This window comes from Peromyscus californicus, unplaced genomic scaffold (assembly GCF_007827085.1).
Source record: "Peromyscus californicus insignis strain IS unplaced genomic scaffold, ASM782708v3 Scaffold_20__1_contigs__length_68692818, whole genome shotgun sequence".
Taxonomy (NCBI): domain Eukaryota; kingdom Metazoa; phylum Chordata; class Mammalia; order Rodentia; family Cricetidae; genus Peromyscus; species Peromyscus californicus.
This window is the reverse complement of record NW_026294503.1, coordinates 39,884,063-39,903,820: the sequence shown is the minus strand read 5'-3', so window position 1 is coordinate 39,903,820 and position 19,758 is coordinate 39,884,063. Positions and strand designations below refer to the sequence as shown.

Here is a 19,758-nt window from a genome sequence, read left to right as displayed (position 1 = left end):
GAGCAGGCAGAGGCTCAGCAGCACATGGAGGGAGACAACGCTGTTGTCCTTTCAAGGGGCTGTGATGGAGAGATGGGACATCTCTGGGTACCACCTGCTCGAGTCATTCACATCAACCCCAGGAAGATCTCCTTCCAGACTTCCCACTACTAGGTGGTAAGACAGCTTAGGATCCCAGGAACCTCTTCCTCTTCAGGCCAACCTGCATATACCCACCTGCCAGGGCTCAGGAGTGTGCTGGGTGTTGCAGAATGCAGTCCTTCAGTCGAAACAGTCCCCGTATTCACTAGTTGTAAAGATGTGCCTGCTTGCCAAGGGTCTAGTCCCATCAGGCTTATTGACTGTTGACATGCCCTTGTAGAAGAAGGCAGGGTCATTGGACCCTTACCTCAAATTCCAGTTTTCTTCTGAGCTAACTGTATGCAGTTCTTCCCTAATTGCAGGTGGCCTGAATCTGCAGAGATTTTAGAGTACATAGGCCAGGGGAGGTTAATTGAGAAGGGGTTCCATCTATGTGGCTATGGGGAAGCCATCATCTATGCTGGGTGAAGACTATACAGTATGGCTGCTTTCGCATCTCCCATGCTTCTGCAAGTATCCTCTCACCTACACTCTGCAAGTAAGCCCAAAAAACCCCAGAGTAAATTTGGATGGGATTATACTTCCATTTGTTGTTAGAATCTTAGGAAAGAGTAGACATTTTTTGTCTCCCTGGGGAGAAATTCTTACCATTCTGGATCACCGAGTACAAATTTTCTTTTGAAGTTCATATAGTATTTCAACTCTACTGAAAAGCAAGTGAGTTGCAGAGTCCACCTCCCACTTTCCATTCCAGCCTCAGGGTTTACGGTGTTCAGGTCTCTCTTCCTGCTGCCTTGACTAAGGTGCTGGAACATTCCTTGTCTCCTTTGCATCTTCTTTAAGCTGCATCTCAGTCTGTATAGCACAAGGAGGAGTCACCAGGCTCCTAGGAATCACTGTCATAGGCATCCAGATCTTACTCTTTCTACATGGTCCTTTTGTAGTATCAGCTTTGTAGGAAGATATATTCCCAGCGAAGTCGTGGCTCTATGCTTATTCATTCTTGTGGCTGAATAGTACTCCACTGTGAGAATGCATGCCAGTTCATTCACCCAGCTCAGTCCCTGAATGCTATTTCTGCACGTTCTACCTCACCAGTTGCCCCATAAACACGGTGGATTATCATATGTGGTACACTGAGGATGAATGAATCTGGGTAGCCAAGTTCCACATCTGCTTCTCTCCCTAGAGCTCCCAGTACCACATCCTCATCCACCCCTCATCCACACGGGGGGTCTCTGGCATGCAAAAGTGCTGGGTGCAAGGGTTTGTGCACCCTGAATTTGGAGAGATTGCCGACACTCCAGGGGGGCACGTGAGCATCACTCCATATCTGGCGATTGCTGTATCCTGTTTTAGATAATCCTGCCAGAGGGTGTAGACATGCATCCTGCTGCCCCTTTCACCTGTTTAGGCCCCTTTGATATTCCTACTGGTCTCAGAAGCTGAGAGGGACAGGAAAGCAGACCCTAATGTCCATGTTGTGAAGGAACGATACACATAGTGGAAGTCAGGGCCTGGCAGAGGTGTAACCTGATGTAAGATATACTGACTGTACATCAGCTGAGACAGTAGCCCTGTTCGTTCAGAGAGAAGGATGCCCCCATGCTCCCTAGCCCAAGCCCGTGGGACTTGGAGATTACTGGATGACTGCCATCCCCCATGCCTCATTTCTGAACTTCCAGGGTAGCTCTTACTTGGCCAGACATACCCAGAGGAAGTAAGCGAACTGGCCAAATGAAGAGCACCAGAGTGCAAAGGCCAGTCGTCCGAGACTTCACTTCAAGGTGAGCCCTCACCTAGTTGGGGGTTCGCGTTATCCATTAGGTAAGTGACCTCAGGTGTGTGGCTGGTGGAGTCTGAGGTCTCCCCTAGAGAAGACCTCTCAGGTTATCAGAGCCAAGCTTGATCAAGTGACCAGGATGGGAGCCTCAGCTTCCCTGTCCCTACAGGTATCCCTGTCCTTAAGTAGTCTGGGTGGCAGGCCCGGAACTTCAATTCTCCAGCCTGTGTTTTGGAGCTCATGTCATGTCCAAGGACAGTGTGGTCTCTCTGTCTCTGTCTCCCTCTCTGTCTCTGTCTCTGTCTTTCTGTCTCTGTCTCTGTCTCTGTCTCTGTCTCTGTCTCTCTCTCTCTCTCTCTCTCTCTCTCTCTCTCTCTCTCTCTGTGTGTGTGTGTGTGTGTGTGCTCTAGCATGCATGTCTGTCTGTCTGTCTGTAGCAGGAAGGACATAGTCTCCAGGGAGGATGTTGCTGTCAGTAGTGAGTTGTGGGATAGTATGAGGAACAGTTCCCTGGGTCCACCCTGTTGAGGAAACTAGTGGGGTTAGGAGGACATTCTATTACTTGAATAGTCTGAGTCTGGTCCACTCTATTACCGAGCTTTGGTACATTCACAGGAGGTGCTTCTTGCCCCCCCCAGACGAGGGCCTGGATACAGGAAGGAGAGAAAGAACAGACCAGCTGGGGCTCAGGGCTCAGGCCAGAAACCATCTGCCTCAGGCCCCTAGTCTCAGACTTCTCTCTGCCTGTGTCCACGGGCAGAATAGCAGAAGGAGAGTGGGCCTGGATTCGGGGCCTGTGACTTCCACCTAGAGAGGCCCAATGGAGAGTGGGGACCGCAGTCTGCCAGATTGAATTAGGCGCCTTGAAATTAAAAGTACATATTTATTTGAACAGGTCGGGATGTTTGGAGGGAGATGAAAGGGAGGGTAGATGGAATATTACAAATTAGATAATTAGGCAGCGGAAGAGAGCCGAAATGGGAGTGAGGAGGGCGAATTATGAATTCCCCACACCACACCAATTTAGAAGAGGGAGGAAAAAAAATAAATTCAAAGCAAAGAGGGAAAAAAAATAAATAAACAGCCCACAAAGCCCAACCCAGCCAGCCTGAGCAGCTCCCATTACTGTTTATTTAGAGAATTAGCAAGGGGGAGCTAGCTGCTGCTGAGCCAACCTGTGCAGCCTGCGGTGGGGGCTACATGACCCCATGCAGCCCTGGAGCTGGGAGGCCAAGCCCCACCTAGACAGGGCCATCACAGGCCCCAAGAGCGTCAAGGCCAGCTGCAGGCAGGTTCGTTCAAGCCCAAGCAGGGACAAGGCTGAGGATGACTATGGTGGCTGATGATGCTTATGGAGGCCCTGAGGGAGACATGGAAGAGAGGAGACAGTGGCAGAGGGCAGTGGTCTGATTCTGGTGTTTGATGATAATGGAAACAAAGGCTCCGGTGCTGGTGTTCCCTGATCCCAGCTGGTACTAGAGCTAGAAAATTAGGAAAGTGAAGGTGCCTGGGCTGTTGTGACGTGACCAGCCATAGTGAGAAATCTACAGTGACAGGCACAGTCATGCATCCAAGGCATGCAGACATGGGAAGGGCTACTACACTATGCTGTCTGGCCAGTTCCCGTTGTAACCTTTCAAGGTCAGAGGCCAGGCTGATCCCCACAATTCTCTGAGCACCTCTTCCCTCAAGGTCTCACTTGGCAGTCAGTCCTGCTTAGAGATGAATCCAAGGATCTGTGGGTGGTGGGGATGTGGCAGGCTGACTCAGTTGGGAGCTGGGATGGGGAGTGGTATAGGAGTTTGTGGGGGGAAGCAAAGGGGGAGACGTTGGGGGACGTTAGGGGAGAACACAACTGTGCTGTGCCCAGGGCACCAAGAGCCTGGTATGACAGATAAAGTCTGTAAGGACAGCAGGCCAGGGCATGCGTGCCCCTGTGTACAAAGGCACAGTCTCACACGCCCACACATGCCCCGCAGCCCAGCATCACACCCCGTGTGCATTCCCCACAGAAGCCGGAGGGGACAGGCAGGAGATGTGGGTCAGGAACTGGGGCTCAGCTTGTGTAACTCGGCCCCCCTGGGCTGACCTCTTTAGTGCCTGTGGTGGTGGAGACCTGTGGGTCCCAGATTTAGATGGCGTGAAGAACAGCAGCTCTCCAACCCTTAGAAGGTGGGGAAGGCCACTGTCCCCAAAGAAAAGAACAGGACATGAGGCTGAATCCACCCATCCCCATCCCCTGTTCTTGGTCCTGGAGGAAGGGCAGCCACGGGAACCCGAGCATTCTGTTCTCTCAGGCTGAACTGAGGCTGCTTGGTTTATGTGTACTCTTTATGTGTGAGCTTAGCATGTGTCTATCTAGAGGCTGGAGGCCTAATGAGCAGTCGTAAGTGTTATAAGGGCCACACTGTGTCACACACAGCTCCAGGGCAGGAGCAAGCAAGCTGCTACCTGAGATGCTACCCCTCATCCCTAACCTAGCACTGATGTCCCTCAAGTGTCAGGTGACCTGTGTAGTAGGGTTGCTGGGAAATGACCTGACCAGATGGGTCTGGGTTTTGTTGGAGAGGTCTTCTCACAGAGACCCACACTGGGCCTGAGGTCCCCCTGGGCTCTGAAGGACCCATCTGATCTCTTTGAGAGCCAGGTACAAATATTCAAGATCCGAGCAGGCCACCACACCACAGAGTCTCCAGATCTTGGACAAGAGAGTTAGACTATTGCAAGGTTCCAGAAATGCCTGTGGTCCGGCTCACACTTGGCACTTCAACTCATGGCCCTCTGGATGTCTTGGGTCAGAATTAAACACAGGAGTTGGGCAACTCCTCAGAAGTGGGTGGGTGGCTCTGTGAACCGAGGACACACCCTCATTTATCCTCACCTACCCCAAGTAACCTCTGGTCTTCCTAGAGCCTGAAAAGGAGGCAAGGAAAAGCTGAGAAGGTATGGTGGCTGAAGCTCAAGGCAGGACCCCAGGCCTTTGCTGCTGACCTTAGCTTCCATTGCAGCGAGTCTCTCTCCAACTACCTTGGCTCTCATTCATCTTATGCCCAGCCCCAGGGCTTCAGTCCCTGATGAATTTGGAGAGAAGGAGAAGGGTGTGCAGCCATGTGGCTTCATATGCACCCTGTGTATGTGTACCACATGTAAATGTGGGCTCATGCATGTACGTCCACAACTATGTTCAAACCCGTGAGGTGCCACTCATGAATGTACATGCACTCTACTGTACATGTGTACCTCAATCTGTGTGGATGTGCACACCACACATATATAAATGCATGACATGCATATAATGTACACATGAGTTATACACATCTACATGTATTATGTGCCATGGGTCTGTGTACTCTTTATGTGTGAGCTTAGCATGTGTCTATCCAGAGAGGCTGGAGGCCTAATGAGCAGTTGTAAAAGATATAAGGGCCACATTGTATCACTCACAGCTCTAAGGCAAACTGCTACCCGAGAGCATTAATTTGGGCCAAATAGGATGAGTAAGGTGCCCCAGGCTTGGGACCCTGGGGCTGCCAGGTGCTCAGTCCTATTCCAGACTGTACAATCACACTAGACCCCACTGAGACTGGGGACATGCCCAGGACCTGTCTGGCCAAGCCTTGCCCCACTGCGTGGAGGTCCCCGCTGTCATCCACCTGGCGTTTCTCCTCTGTGGAAAGTCATCCCTGTGTGTCAAGGCTCCTTTCCCTCCTCAGGTCCCTCACATGACGACAGGACCACTGAGCAAGGCATGCCTCACAGCACATGTGTTTTTGGCCTCTGACAGAAACCCAGCTCAAGGGGGCTTACCAGCCAGGGAGCAGGCTGGCATTGACAACAGAATGACCAGGCTGCTGTAGACCTCAGGTGATGAGAGCTGGATCTCTGACTGTCGCTTGGTGGCTCTCCTGGCTCTGCATCATCTTCTGTTTTGACTTGTCTTCATGATGGCGCTCTTCCCGGAGCACAAAGACTCCAGGGACCTTGGCTTTCCCCAGCCCCCCATGGCCTTTACTCATGCTGTGTCTTGTGCCTCGTGGTTCAACGAGACTTCTAGAGCCCCAGCTGTCCAGTGTCTTCCCTGAGCACCAGGAAGCAGCAGGGACTGGAAAAAGCTTATGCCGCTTTTGAAGTTTACTTCCCGTTTTCACTGGTCAGCCACATGGCGGGCTGGGAGTCAATGTAGTCTTTCTAGAAGTTTCTTATCCAAGTTCTACCCCTGACGAGGAGGGCCTTCAGGCAGTGAGTTAGAACAGTTCTTGCTGCAGACGGGGAGGCCTTCATGAAGGGCTTCGGTTTGCACTTGGGTCTCAGCATCCCCTTCTAGTATCTGCTAAGAGTGGCAGAGTCTGGGGTGACCCAAACATCTTCCATCTCTGTCAACCCAATCTGTTGGGGGTAAAAATAAGATTGGATCCAGGGCAGAGGGCAGTGAGGGGCTCAGGGACATGAGGATGTGGGACTAATGCTGAGGATGCTAAGAGTCACTATGGATGCTTGGGGTCACTGAAGATGGACACTCAGGAGCACTGGAGAAGCTCAAGGTCACTTGAGGATGTTTGGGTTGCTACAGACTTACCGAGGATGCTTGGGGGGTCACTGCAGACACTTGAGGTTGAGGTTATTGTAGGAGGTCAGTGTCACCGTAGATGTTCAGAGTCAATGAGGAGGCTTAGGGTTGAGGTCACTTCAGGTGAGGGTCACTGCAAAAACTCAGGGCCACTGGAGACTCTTGGGGCTGTTGTAGACATCCATGGTCAGGGCAGCTGCTCTGGACAGGAACGGCAGGCAGGGAGCACCAGGTAGGGAGCACCAGACAGGGAGCATCAGGATGGGAAAAAAAAAATCTGCATTTGGCCCAGGCTATGCCTAGCAGGTCTGTCAGTGGCTGCCCTTCAATTGTGGTGCAAGGCAGACTGTTCAGAGGAGGGAACAGTGGCTTACAGCCGGCAGGGTGCACAAAGCATGCAGGATGACCCAGCTGCCTGCCAAGTGATCATGGAACTGACAGGAAGGGATAGGGACAACTCCTCCCACCCCCAAGCCTGTGGTCACCCACACTGCCAACTCCTGTCCTCTGTCCCCAGCCTGTGGTCACCCACACTGCCAGCTCCTGTCCTCTGTCCCCAGCCTGTGGTCACCCATACTGCCAGCTCCTGTCCTCTGTCCCCAGCCTGTGGTTACCCACACTGCCGGCTCCTGCCCTCTGTCCCCAGCCTGTGGTCACCCACACTGCCGGCTCCTGCCCTCTGTCCCCAGCCTGTGGTCACCCACACTGCTGGATCCTGCCCTAGATCCCTGGGTGCTGCCCCAGATCCCTAGAAGTAGCAGGACCATTCACACCCACTGGCCACAAATGGTGGCGCTAAAGTGTCATTTAACTAATTAGCAAGTCTCCAACTGTAGCACCTGGGGGATTTTAGCACAACCTAGTTAGCCTTCTACACATAGCCCCTGGCAGACAGGAGCCTATACGTGAACAAAAAGCCACCCCCAGTGACCTATGACTGAGGGACTCCTGCCTTGGCTTCAAGCTCCCACCATTCGCACTGGCCCTTCCTTCCCCAGCCCTCTGTGACCTCCTACAGATACCCCAAATTCAAGTGTCTAGAGCAACCCGAAGCATCCTCAGTGACTCCATGCTTCCTTCCTCAGTGACCCTGAGCATCCATAGTTCCCCGATGTGGTCAGAGTAGATGGTGGGTGGGTGGAGGACTAGCCTAGGAGAGAAGAGACATATGATGACAGCTGAGGCCAACACTGGGTTCAAACACCAGTCTGTTGCTGCCCTACAGCCCCACCCTCTGCCTGGCTCCCAGGTTCATCCATGAGGCCTGGTAACACCCACCTCAAGGAGTCAGCATTCTTGGGAAGTGATCCAGTCCCATGACCATAGAGGAGCCAGGGTGACCCGGGGAGGGTGCAGAGGTGGAGGCTGAGAGCAACATTGTAGGGAACAAGTGGTGTTGGCATCCATGGTGCTGTAACAATTAGATCCCAGGACTCCCCCAGCACCCCTAGAGATGCTTCAGAGTCTCTAGGGACTTCCCTCATCGGAGGCTATCAACTCTGGCAGTTGAAACAATTTGATTTCCCTGTGGGCCTTGTTACAGGTTTTTTATGACTGTAACCAAATGCCTTAGAAAACAACTTAAGGAAAGAAGGATTACAGAGACTTCAGTGTGTGCTGTTTCCATGGCAGAGCTTCGTGGTGGTGGTGGTGGTGGTGGTGGTGGTTATGGTGGTGGTGGTTATGGTGGTGATGGTTATGGTGGTGGTATATGTTGTTGTTGTTGGTGGTGGTTGTGGCTGGGGCAGGCGAGGCTGATAGACAGAGACACACAGGAAGGGGCCAGGGAAAAATATGCCCCTCAAAGGCATAGCCTTCTAATGGTCCTCCTAATGGTCCTCCTAATGATCCTCCCAATGGTCCTCCCAATGGTCCTCCTAATGGTCCTCCTAATGGTCCTCCTAATGGTCCACTCAGCTCTGAGTTTGTAAGTGGCATGGCAGAAATGAAGATATTCTGGTTTTGATTGTTTTGAGATGAGATCTCTCTCTATAGCCATGGCTGGCCTGGAACTCATGGAGATCCTCCTGCCTCTGCCTCTGTCTTTCCAAGAGCTGGGATCAGTGTGTGCCACTAGGCCCAGTTTGTTAGAAATGAAGATGTTCGAAAGAGATGCTAGTGTCTCTCAATCTGACTATCGGGCTATTGAAAGAAGGGTCCCCCAAAGAAGTGGGAATTTCCCCAGGAATCTCTGCTGAGAAGGGAAGAGTGCCAGCTGGATGGGAACCTGTTTCCTGGGAGAAGATCTAACAGTTCTAAAAACTTCTCAGATCACCTGACAGGTGACACTGAAGTCCAGGGGAGGATGGGTCAGTGGTGGGCAGGACCACACCTTGACCAGGACTGCTTAGATGTGCGCATCCTTAGCTCTCTTTTTAAACTTTGATCTCACTTCAGGACCCAGAAGATGGACTTGGGCTGTTCACTGGATCTCTTTGTCCCTCTTCCTGATGTGGCTACAATCAATAATACATCTCCCCTTTCCTGCCTTCCACTTTGAATTTGACTCTTTTAATTTGCTCCTGAGGGCAGGTGGCTGGACCTGACTTGGGACACATGTGGTGACCCATCCCCAAGTTGGATAACAAGTTCTGAATGGGTTAAGCCATTGCTAGGTTAGCACCCTTTTGATCCAGCCAGCCCTCAGCAGCAAACTGGGGACCAAACCTTGCGCCCATGAGGCTTTCTGAGGGACACCTCATAGTCAAACCCTAACATGGGGTTCTGTGCCTTTTCTGGTCCTTTTCCATATAATGGTGAACATAGTCCAGACAGTGAAGACTTCTGTCACCCCCAGCCCTCCCTGCCACCCACTTTCCCAGCCCTGCCTGGCAGCTACTCCTTTGTTCTCCTGGGCTAGGTTTGTCTCTCTGAGACTGTCAGCCAAAACGGTGCAGAGGGCCACCTTCTGAGATGGCTTCCTAGTCCATTGAAAGCCACCATGTTCACACATGGAGGTCAACTTCTCTGTCACTGGTCCCCTTCTACACTGGTGCACTGCACAGATGTGCTGCCCTCTGCTCAGAAACCCACCTGCGTAGAGTTGCTGGCAGTCCTAAGCTCAAGCTTTTGCAGAGGAAGGCCCTGAGAAGGTCCCCGTGTGAGTTTCTGTGAACACAGATGTCATTGCATGCAGAGAAGCGCCTCCAATGGGATTCCCGGGCACTGCAATCTCTCTCACTCGGTGATGAGAAACCACCAAGCCATCCAGAGTGACTGGGCCATTTTGCTCTCCCATGGCAAGCGTGGGGTGCCTCCAGCTCAGTTGTTTTCCTATCAGTCTTTCTAAACGTGTGAGATGGCTTCTGATTGTGACCGGAATCTACAGCCCTCAGTGACTGATGGTGCTGAATATCTCTCACCAATATCCCCTTTGGTGAAGCATCTGTCTATGTTTTTTGCCTTCCTTACTTCTTATTTCAAAGTGATGATTGTCTTACAGAAAGTTGCAAAAACAGTCTCTCTCTCTCTCTCTCTCTCTCTCTCTCTCTCTCTCTCTCTCTCTCTCTCTCTCTCTCTCTCTCTCTCTCACTTATGGGGGGAGCATGTCTACCAGGTGCATGTGTGGAGGTCAAAGGACAATTTTATGAAGTCATTTCTCTCTGTCCATCTTTACATGGCTTCCAAGGACTGAACTCAGATTGTTGAGCAGCAGGCATCTTTGCCTTGGTGTCATCTTGCTTGCCCCAACAGTGAGGTCTCTTAGCAGCCTGAATAGGTTAGGGAACAACAGGAAGAGCCCGCCAAAGGGGCCAGCACAGAAAAGGGGCTCCTATCGGGAGGCAAGTATAAATGAGTTTTTCTGTCCTGCCATCCAGCTCCCAAATAATGACATGGAGACTTCTTATGAATTATGAAAGCAAGTGCTGAGGGCGCCATTTACTGGTGGCTCACTGGGAATGCTGAAAAGGCAGAGGAAGACACTGAAAGGCTGGTGCTGGGGTCCTGAGGTCTTTCCCAATCGGAGAGGATGCTGGGAACCTGGGACAGCCCTGTTGTCTGGGGTCCCTTGGGGCAAGCTCAGGACACTAGCAGTCCTGGGGTGGGGCTGCCCTGTGGATAGCAAAAAGATTCATCACAGAACACATCCGTCGAGGGACCCACTGTGGCTGAGAGCTGGGAACACTTACATTTTGGGAACAGGTGCTTCAGCCTGATGGGGATCAGTCATCCCTATGAAGACACCTTAAATTCTGAGTCCAAGGAGTGGACAGGATTGGAACCAGAAGCAGGGACTTCTGAGCACTCCCACGAGGCAGCTTCAGGAGAGAGGCTCTGCTCACCTTAGAGCTGGCTCCACTGGGTAGCAGAGTTCCAGGCACAGGAAGAGAGCAAGCCTCCCTGGGGGAACACGGTAAAGAAGGCCTGACAGGTTAAGACACATCACATGATGACACAGCTTCTTGACAGCGCACCAAGCCCTCCGAACAACCTGGTGACATGAGAGCCTCTGTGCACCGTGGGAGTGTGTGGAGGGGATACTTCAAGGCTAGGCAGACTCCAAGAGCAGAACCTGAGGAGTGATCCCATATGGGGTTCAGTGCTGTAGCAGTGTCTCCTCCTCAGGGTCCAAGTGAAGCCTTATCCTTGGCCACTCGTTGAATCCTGATCCTTGTTGTACTCTGAGCCCTAACCCTGGTCACACTGAGCGCCGACCCTACTTGCTTACTAAACACTACCTCGTGGGGCTTCCCACCGACACAGGCCTTGAATCTAAAAAGCAGAAGGTGTGTTTGTGGAGGCCTGGTTCTGGGTTTGGTGGGATGCTTGCTACAGGCGCCCAAGGAACACATCACTGCGTAGATGCACCAGCAGGTCCCCCTTTCCTGTGCTCTTGCACATCTTGGCCAAGGCTCAGCATCAGGCGAGAAGCAGAGACCACACTGCGAACGCTGCTGTGACTCAGCGGGCTCCTCCTCACTTTATTTTTATCTCCTCCAAACCCTATAAATACAGCGACGATCGCCCAATACCGTCAATACTCCCAACGCCTCCCGCCCTGGTGCTGGCCCACTGTTGTGGGGGTGGTGTGGGGGGGAGGCTGCTGAGCAGACCTGAAGCAGACATCACGGGGGTGTTAGGTACTCAGTTCTGATCCTTGTGCTTTCCCTGGCGGGCAGTCTACACCTGCTCTTTGCCGTTTATTAAGGAGCAAAACAAAGCAGCCTGTTTTTCTGTGCTGGAGATTCAGGGTCCTGATTCTTTTGCCTGAGACACAGAGGGTGCATGTCTGGGTGTATGCAACACAGCCCTCATTGCAGTGTCTTCTTGAGGACAGGTTAGGGCTTTGATGGTGGCTTGTAGCTTGCAGACACCTGTCAAGTAAGTGAATGGACAGCTAGATTGGAGCCTGGTGCTACAAGTCAAAATGCAAAGGAATGTGGAGGTGGCACCATCAGGCCACCTGGAGACTATCTACTCTCTCATCCAGGATGAGGTACAGAGGGCCCTAGCCCACCTTGTAGATGGAAAGGCCCCAAACCGCCATCATGGCATGGATGGAAAATGGTCCTTCAGGCAAACCCAAAGGCCCGTGGGGGTGTGGGATGAGATGGGGGATCATGAAAGCTAACAACCAATCCTGTGTGGCACTTATCACTGCCCCAGACTCCTTGGAAGCATCTCCCTAGGCTGCTCTCAAGTATGTGCTTCTCCTCTATGGAGCTGAGGCCCAGCGAGAGGAGCAACTGCCCATAGCTGCCCAGCAAGACAAAACAAGAGTGGTCACTGCTCTCCTCAGGCCAGGCTGGGCTGGGCAGTGGGACCAACTGGTCACATCAGAGCTAAGACTTAATAGGCCACTTATCTGTCGTGATGACAATGCTGTGGCTGGAGTCCACTTCAAGCCTCTGTCCATGAGGCTTCTTAGCCTCCTTCCTGCCACCTCAAGCTCTCTTCACACTGTTGGGTGGGGACTTGTGGATACAGGGCTCCAGTTGAGGGATGCCAAAGGGATGGGTTTGTACAGAAGGCTACCAGTTCCCTGCAGCTCTAGCCGGGCAGCTACTCTGCAGCATGCCTGAAGTCTGAGGTCTGGCCTCCAGGATAAAGCCAGCAGCAGGTTCTTCCTTGATTCCAATGAAGGAACAATGCAAGTAACTTCCCTCTCCTCTGTAAATGTGTGATCCTGATGTGGCCATGCATATGTGGGAGTATTGGTCAGGGAACCCCAGCAAGATTTTATGGCACATGAGATTTTTGCAGACACTGAAGAGATGCCCTGGCTCAAGGCGAGGAAGCTGAGAGTGAGGTGGAGATGTCAAGGCTGGGTTTCAGCAATGTGGTCTGGGGGAAGAGAAAGCTTGGTCCTCCTCCATGGGCTCCCTGAACAGAGATAGGCTGAGAATCCCTACAGCCTTGCCAGGCTGGTGCTGGGTGCTCCTTGACATGACTACCCTCTCTCATGGCCTTTTGCCTGAAGATTCTGCCCCTTACTGCCCACAGCACAGGTATTATGAGTGTGGGCCTACTCAGGAATTTTCTGCCTTCACGGGGACAGGATCACAGATGGCAGAAGCCACCAGGCCCTGGAAATACCATGTATGGACTTGCCCTTGGGAACTTGGAGTTGGTCCTGCAGGGAGGAGTGCTGTGGGATGTTCTGTATGGCAAATGTGTTGCTCTGATTGGTCAATAAATAAAACACCGATTGGCCAGTGGCTAGGCAGGAAGTATAGGCGGGACTAACAGAGAGGAGAAAAGAAAGAACAGGAAGGCAGAAGGAGTCACTGCCAGCTGCCGCCATGACAAGCAGAATGTGAAGATGCCGGTAAGCCATGAGCCACGTGGCAAGGTACAGATTTATAGAAATGGATTAATTTAAGCTGTAAGAACAGTTAGCAAGAAGCCTGCCACGACCATACAGTTTGTAACCAATATAAGTCTCTGTGTTTACTTGGTCGGGTCTGAGCGGCTGTGGGACTGGCAGGTGAGAGAGATTTGTCCTGACTGTGGGCCAGGCAGGAAAACTCTAGCTACAGAGGAGCAATGGCTCTTCTTCTCAAGGCTATGTGGGAAATTCAGCAAGGGAACCAGGGCCCAGCCAGGATAGCCTCCTCTGCCCTTCCCACTGAGCAGCAAGATAAAGATCAAAGTTCTCTCCTTTGAGGGATAGAGATAAGAGGAATGCCTTTGTCAAGGACGCAGAGCTGCTTGGTGCTCCAGGCTAAGCTCTCCACCATCTGACTTGTCACCAAACATCAGGAGAGCCTGACTTGTCTAGAGTAGGGAATAGAATAGCCAGAGTAGCTGTGAGTCCCAGCCCAGGCTCTAGCTGCCCATCACTGCCCTATCTGTCCTGAGTTCCCACCCTCTGCTAACCCGTGGCTTCTTTCCTGTGTAATTCCTGTGCTTTCTTGGTGAACACAGAGAGTAGAGTCCCATGGTTGGTGGCGTCACCAATATCAAGACAGCCTCTCCTAGCATACCTGCTATAATGGGCTTTGAGGTCCTGGGAGCTCCCTATAAAGGGTGCAGGGACACAGCCAGTTGAGGTCTAGCCTGGGTTACCTTCTTCCTACGACATTTGAGGAGTCCAAGATACCTGATGACTTTGTTTCTGTACACATCCTGGTCTCCCCACAGGCCTCATGGAACTGGCAGGATGAGGGGGCTTGGGCTCCAGGGCCATTCCCCTGGTGCTCTCTGCCCTTGCCTGCCTGTTCTTCATTCAGAAACAAATGTCAGGACAGAGAAGAGTAGCTGGGATCTTGTTCAGACAAACAGGGTAGCTGCTGAGAGCCGAAGGACCCTGGGACAGGGAAGAGGCTGTCCACCCAGGAGGCATTCAGTCCTTGGGGACTCCTGCTTCTACTGAGGGTGGGGGTGGGGTGGAGTTCTGTGGCCCTGGAACCCTTTCCCTGCTTCTGATCTGTTTTCTTTAGAATATTCTACATGATCTCCAACCTTCTTGCTCAGTCACTTTGATCTATTATATACTCATTTGGCAAACACACTATGAAAAATACTCACATACCAGGGGCCACCAAACAGGACCTTCACTTTGGGGTAGGGAGGCCATAGGGTCAGTTCTATGCTAGAGGAGGGTAGGCACACCGAAGGCTGCCTGGGTTGGTGCTTGAGTGAGGGTGGAGACAGAGCCCTGGGTAGGAGGCACTTCCAGGCAGGAGGTTCAGGCTGGGAGATGGGACAAAGGTGTTGGCTGAGTCTGACAAGGTGATGGCCTTATTCCATGGCCCTAACCTGAAACTGCTGTGCGTACATTTCAGGCTGGAGAAGAGGAAGAGGCAGTGAGGGGGGCTAGCCAGCTACCTCTGGCCTTCTGAAGGGTTTGGAGACTATTTACCCTGCTGTCATTCCTAGCCATGACTGAGGCACATGGCCAGCTGAGCTGGGCACCTGTCCATACTGAGAAAAATTGGGGTTCTATTAGTAAGAGGCTAAGGGGTCCTGAAATGATTTAATGAGAGGATGAAGGCTGTTGAGGGGACAGAGTGGGAGGGCACAGACATCTTGTGCTGCTGCACATTGAAGGGACATTAGGAGATGAGACCCTTACTGAGCAGTCATTTCTGCTGGGTTTGCAGGTACAGTCTAGACCAGGGCCACCCATGTGGCTTCTAGGGGTCTGGTGGTTTCTTCATGAGCCTCTCATGCAGCTAAAGTTGTTGAGCCCAGGGTCCTTCCAAAGGTTTTGGAACTATCTCCACCTGTTGTCCCAAATCCAGGCTGTCAGAAGCTAACCCTGACCCTTAAGTGGCAGAGTCCACCCCGAAGAGGCCAGTCCCAGACACTCACTCTGTGGTGTCTGTGATCTGGGGGAATGAAATCCAGACCTGCTGGAGACCATGTATCAACTCTGCCCAGGTGAGCTCTGACCCCGGACCTACCCCCCAGGCCTTGGGCTGGCTGCCTCCCTTCCTCCTGTTCCCTTCTCTGCTATGCTCGGTCTGTAGGAGTGAGCACCCTATCTCCCTGTAGGAGGCAAGATGGCCTTACCCCAGACTTGAGAGGAAGCATCGAGCCCTTCTTCTGGTAGCTCCTGCCCGAAGTGGACCCTTTCACAGCCCCCAGAAACCACGTAGCCCATGGGGTAAGAGAGGAAACCATCCTGGAGAGGTCACCCTGTGGAAAGCACACTTCGTTTTCCTCTTTTTCTGTGCTACTGGGGATGGAACCCAGGCCTGGACCACTGAACCACACACCCAGCCTTCCCCTCCTTCTTCCCCATCCTGGGAGAGATAAGAGAGGCAGGGCCAGAGTGGCCACCCAGCCCTCACACAGGCCTTGACCCTTGGTGACCCTTCCTCCTAAGTGCCTGAGTCTAGCCCAGCACAGGCAGAGCTGGGCATGTGCACAGCCTGGCCCACCCAGCCTCCTCTGCCCTCCTCATGCATGACGGTACCATGAACAACTGTTCCCATGCATGTGCCTGGACACAAACTTATGCCAGTGTGAGCTAGAATCCATGTTCACCTCCAGTACAGGCAGGAACACCCATCCCTGGTGTGCGGGTTCATGCCCCCTCATATTTTCACACTCTCTGCTCACATAGCCGTTCATGGCGTGCATACACACTAGTGCCTCAGTGTCCGGAATACATGCTGGTATTTGGGTTCCTACATGAAGCACTTGCTCACACACCTCACAGGCACACAGCTGGGGTTCACAAGCCACTCGGCACTCACATGCACACAATGTTCATGCACTTAAACCCCTGTACACACAGGACCCAGGAGTTGCTCTAGAAATCTCAGCCGACACTGAGATCTATAGACTGGTGCCCAGTGGCACACAGACCCTTCACAGGAAGTTTTGGTGTGTGGTCATATTCCCGATTCTACTTGTCCGGGGATTCCCCCCACGCCGCCCCCGCCCCCCCCCACAAGTTGCAGGGGGCAAGCTCAGTGCGGGGGGGGGGGGGGGGAGCTCAGCAGCCTGTGCAGGAAGTGCCAGCAGGTGTTTGACCTTGCTGGAGAATGGGCTCAAAGAAGGATCCACTAGGTAGGACCACGTGATCAGCAAAGGCCAGGGCAAGTCATGTTCTCCTGTTGCCCCCGCATGATCTGGGCTCATCTGTGGGGCTCAGGATCCGCTGGTGACACATCCTGGCCCACGCTCCTCCCAGGTCTGGCTCTTCCTCCCGTGTATCCACTGGAGAATGGAGGGGAACCTTCAGGAAGCCCAGTGCTAGGCTGAGATTGAATATCCAGGTAAGGTCCCCAAAGGGCCACCCCGAGTCAATACGCAGCTCCCATGCATGGTCCTTTAGCTGCTCTCATCCTCAAATTCCCGGTCTGTGTCCACGAGGGAAGTTAATGCCCAGGCACCCGGTAACCGAGTCTTCCCAGCTGGGCGCGCCTGAGGCCAGGTCCAGCTTCCTCTTCTCACTTCACCCTCAGTCTTTTTGGACCTGAAAAAGAGTAAACCCTCCGGCGGCGTCTTTTGGCCGGGTCAGCCGCCGTCGTGCTGTCTTCCCCCCCACCCCTCCACCCCCATCCTCGCGGGGCACACTGGGACTCGCAGTCCGCCGGCCGGCGTGCAGAGGGCCGCGCGCCATTGGCTGGTTTCCTCGTCACGTGATATTTGGGTGCCAGCCGGGCTCGCCTCCCTCCCTCTGCGAATGTTGGAGCGCGCCCCAGAGGTGAGGCAGGTGAGGCAGGTGAGGAGGCGGCCTTGGGAGCGGGCGGGGCGGAGCCTGGAGTTCCTGAGTGGGCGGGGCCGGGTGCAAGACCAGAGTGCGGGGCTTGCAACCTTGGTGCCGGGCACGCGATGAGGGACACGTATCCGGGATGCTGGGCTAGGGTGCCTGGCTTGGGCACCGCGTGGGCGAGGGCGGTCTTGGCGGGCAGAGTCTCTCCAAGTCTGGCTGGTGTCCTCGCGACCCACTCTTGAGGACTGCGCTGCACCTGGAGCGCCCGCGAACTCACTTGGTAGCTGCCAGGGGTGTCCCCCGAGGCTCTGAGGGAGGATCAGCTCTTGAGCCTTTGCTGGAGATCACGATCTTGTGTGTCTCTCCATATTCCGTTTCTCAAATTGCACACAGTGCCTCAGCGGGATCCCTTTGGGGCTTCCGGGTGGTCTGGATCTGCAGTATCCCCGCGGGATCCCCCCCCATCCGGGGACACCTGTTGTTTGTAGACTCCTGTCCCACCTTTCTCTCCACCTTTGTCTCAGATGTCCAGGGTGGCAGTCTCCAGTCACTTGTAACTAAATTAGCCTCGGAGCCACACATGCAGGTTGGACAGCACAGGTAGGAGGACCTTTTCAGTCTTCCTGAACTTCCTGGACCCCGGTGCAGCTCCTCTATCCATCATCCAGCCATGTACCTTTCTACCCCTGCGTGCCTGCCTGCCTTTCTCTTAGGCCCTGGCCTGGTGCCAGCTGTCTCACAGTCACTTCCTGACCTCTCTCTGGGTGTTTCCTGGCTCCTCTTTTTCTTCCCGGCACCTGGTATTTGCACACTGCCACTGCTTGCTCTCTGGGTTCCCTTTTGTGCCTGTGAGGCAGAGATTGGGATTGCTGCGTGGCGTGGACCTGCACAGTGGCTGTCCTCATAGGCTAGAGGTGCAGGTCAAAATCTGTGAGTGGTAAAGGTCCAGGGGTACCACTGTACTTTCCAGTCATCCAGCTTCATCCACCGTTAAGCTTGTGGTTGGAATATCATGCACCAGGTACTGGGACCCAGTATCTGGGAGGTCAGAAGCAAACTGTGACTCCAGATGGCTGGGGGGAGGCCCGTTAAAAGGCCGGGAGGATTCTTGCAGGAGGTTGAGTTTTAGCTGGGTGGCTTGTGTCCCTGACTAATGCTAGCTGGCATTCGCATCTAACAGCCCGTGGCTCCTTTGACTTTGCTTAGTCGAGTTTCCTTGGGCGTCTCCTTGTATGGCCATACACAGATGCTGGGACAACAGTCTGGGCCCTATCTCTGGCCCTGCCTGTGTCTGGGGGCTCACATACAGGCAGACGTCATTATATCCCTTCCTTAGTTCCCTGTTCGTAGGTTGAAGCTCTCTCTGCATCTGACTTGAATCTAGGGCTCTAGTCAGTACTTTCGGGTTTTGTTTCCTGTGCACAGGTCCCTGTTTTCCTGCATGCCCTGTATTGTTTTCCTTTTGCTCACCTGTATGTCCATTCCAAGCCTGTTGTTTGCAATGCCCTTCACTCCCTCAGGCTCTTGTGAGTCCGCGGTGTAGGCGCCTTTGCCTTGCTTGTCCTTCGGCACCCAGCACAGCATCTAAAGCAGAGTGGGCAAAGGGCAAGTTTGGATAAAGGAGCAGGCTATGTAGGAGGAGAAGGCCTGGAGGAGAAGTATAGATGTTGAAGTGTACTGTTTGGGAAGCTCCAAGCGGTGGGTTGAGGACTGACCTATGACCTCAGGTGTAGCCAGCCAGTCATGGATAATGCGGTGGGAGCCCTGAAGAGGGATCTTCTCATGGTGTGGGATTTGTGTTGGGTCAGGTGGTAGGGCACAGTCTGGTTGTTGGAGAGATGGGAGCATTCTGTAGGAGTAACACTAGTCATACCAGTCACAACCACCCAGTAGGTATTCTGGGGGAACCCCAAGGAGAAGGTCTGTTGTGATTTCATCCTAAAGGTGAAGAAGAGCCTGGGGCCCAGGAAGAAGAACTGGGTTAGTCTCCCATTGTGGAGTTCTGAGTTACCTTCCACTGGACCCCAGACACACACAGTCCTAAGGCTGTTGGAGGAGTTTGTCATTCTGCAGTGTTGGGGAAGAGTGTGTTGCTGTGTAAGGCGTAGGCTTCTGCTGCTTGCTTCTCTTTCCAGGGCACACGTGGTGGGTGGGCTTGGGGCTAGGGAATCTATTTTGATCTTGTGAGTGGAATTTCGCCTGGGGCTCAGTCCGGCTGTAGTTCATTATGTCCCTCGAGTTCGGACTGTGCTCACCAGTAACAGTGAGCTTCTTAGTCTGAAGGTAGACGTTGGATTCATCCGTGTGTGGACATGCTCAGCGCGGCTTGGCTCCCGAGCGGTCGCTGGATCTGTGAATGGGGGACTGGGTGGCAGAAAGACCGGATAACAGAAGGGGAGGAGGCGTGGCCACTGCTGTCTTTCCAGGACGTGCTGCTGCCTTCACTTGCTCACTGTTTACTCTCTTTGAGTTTGCACTCTGTACATGGAATATTCTGGTCCTGTCTCCTCCAGTGTGCCAAGGCAGGCAGGGAGGAGATACAGTTTACAGTCTTAGGAGAGAAAAACATGCATCCTGACTCAAGTTGCCGGCACCAACTGTAGTCATATTTCTCTGCCTCCCTGCCTGCCTGCCACCCCACTCACAGCCAGCTGTGGCCTTGGGGCAGGGACTCGATGGGTTCCTGGCCAATGTTTGCTGAACTGGAGGTTGCGA

General features: G+C 53.3%; 1 long non-coding RNA gene across 4 annotated transcripts; it reads right to left on the bottom strand.

The window, feature by feature from the left end:
• Nucleotides 1-2,727: 2,727 nt before the first annotated feature.
• Nucleotides 2,728-16,472, bottom strand: LOC128116603 (uncharacterized). 4 transcript variants are annotated; one of them, XR_008220539.1, is made up of 6 exons: nt 16,359-16,472; nt 15,390-15,515; nt 10,562-10,772; nt 7,710-10,484; nt 6,441-7,581; nt 2,728-6,250 (listed from the first exon to the last, which is right to left on the bottom strand). It is a non-coding gene; the product is annotated as an uncharacterized LOC128116603 (long non-coding RNA). The 4 variants fall into 4 exon arrangements; XR_008220541.1 differs by lacking the exon at nt 7,710-10,484 and having other exon boundaries at nt 6,441-6,632; nt 7,454-7,581; XR_008220540.1 differs by lacking the exon at nt 7,710-10,484 and having other exon boundaries at nt 6,441-6,627; nt 7,454-7,581.
• Between the last annotated feature and the right edge of the window lie 3,286 nt (nt 16,473-19,758).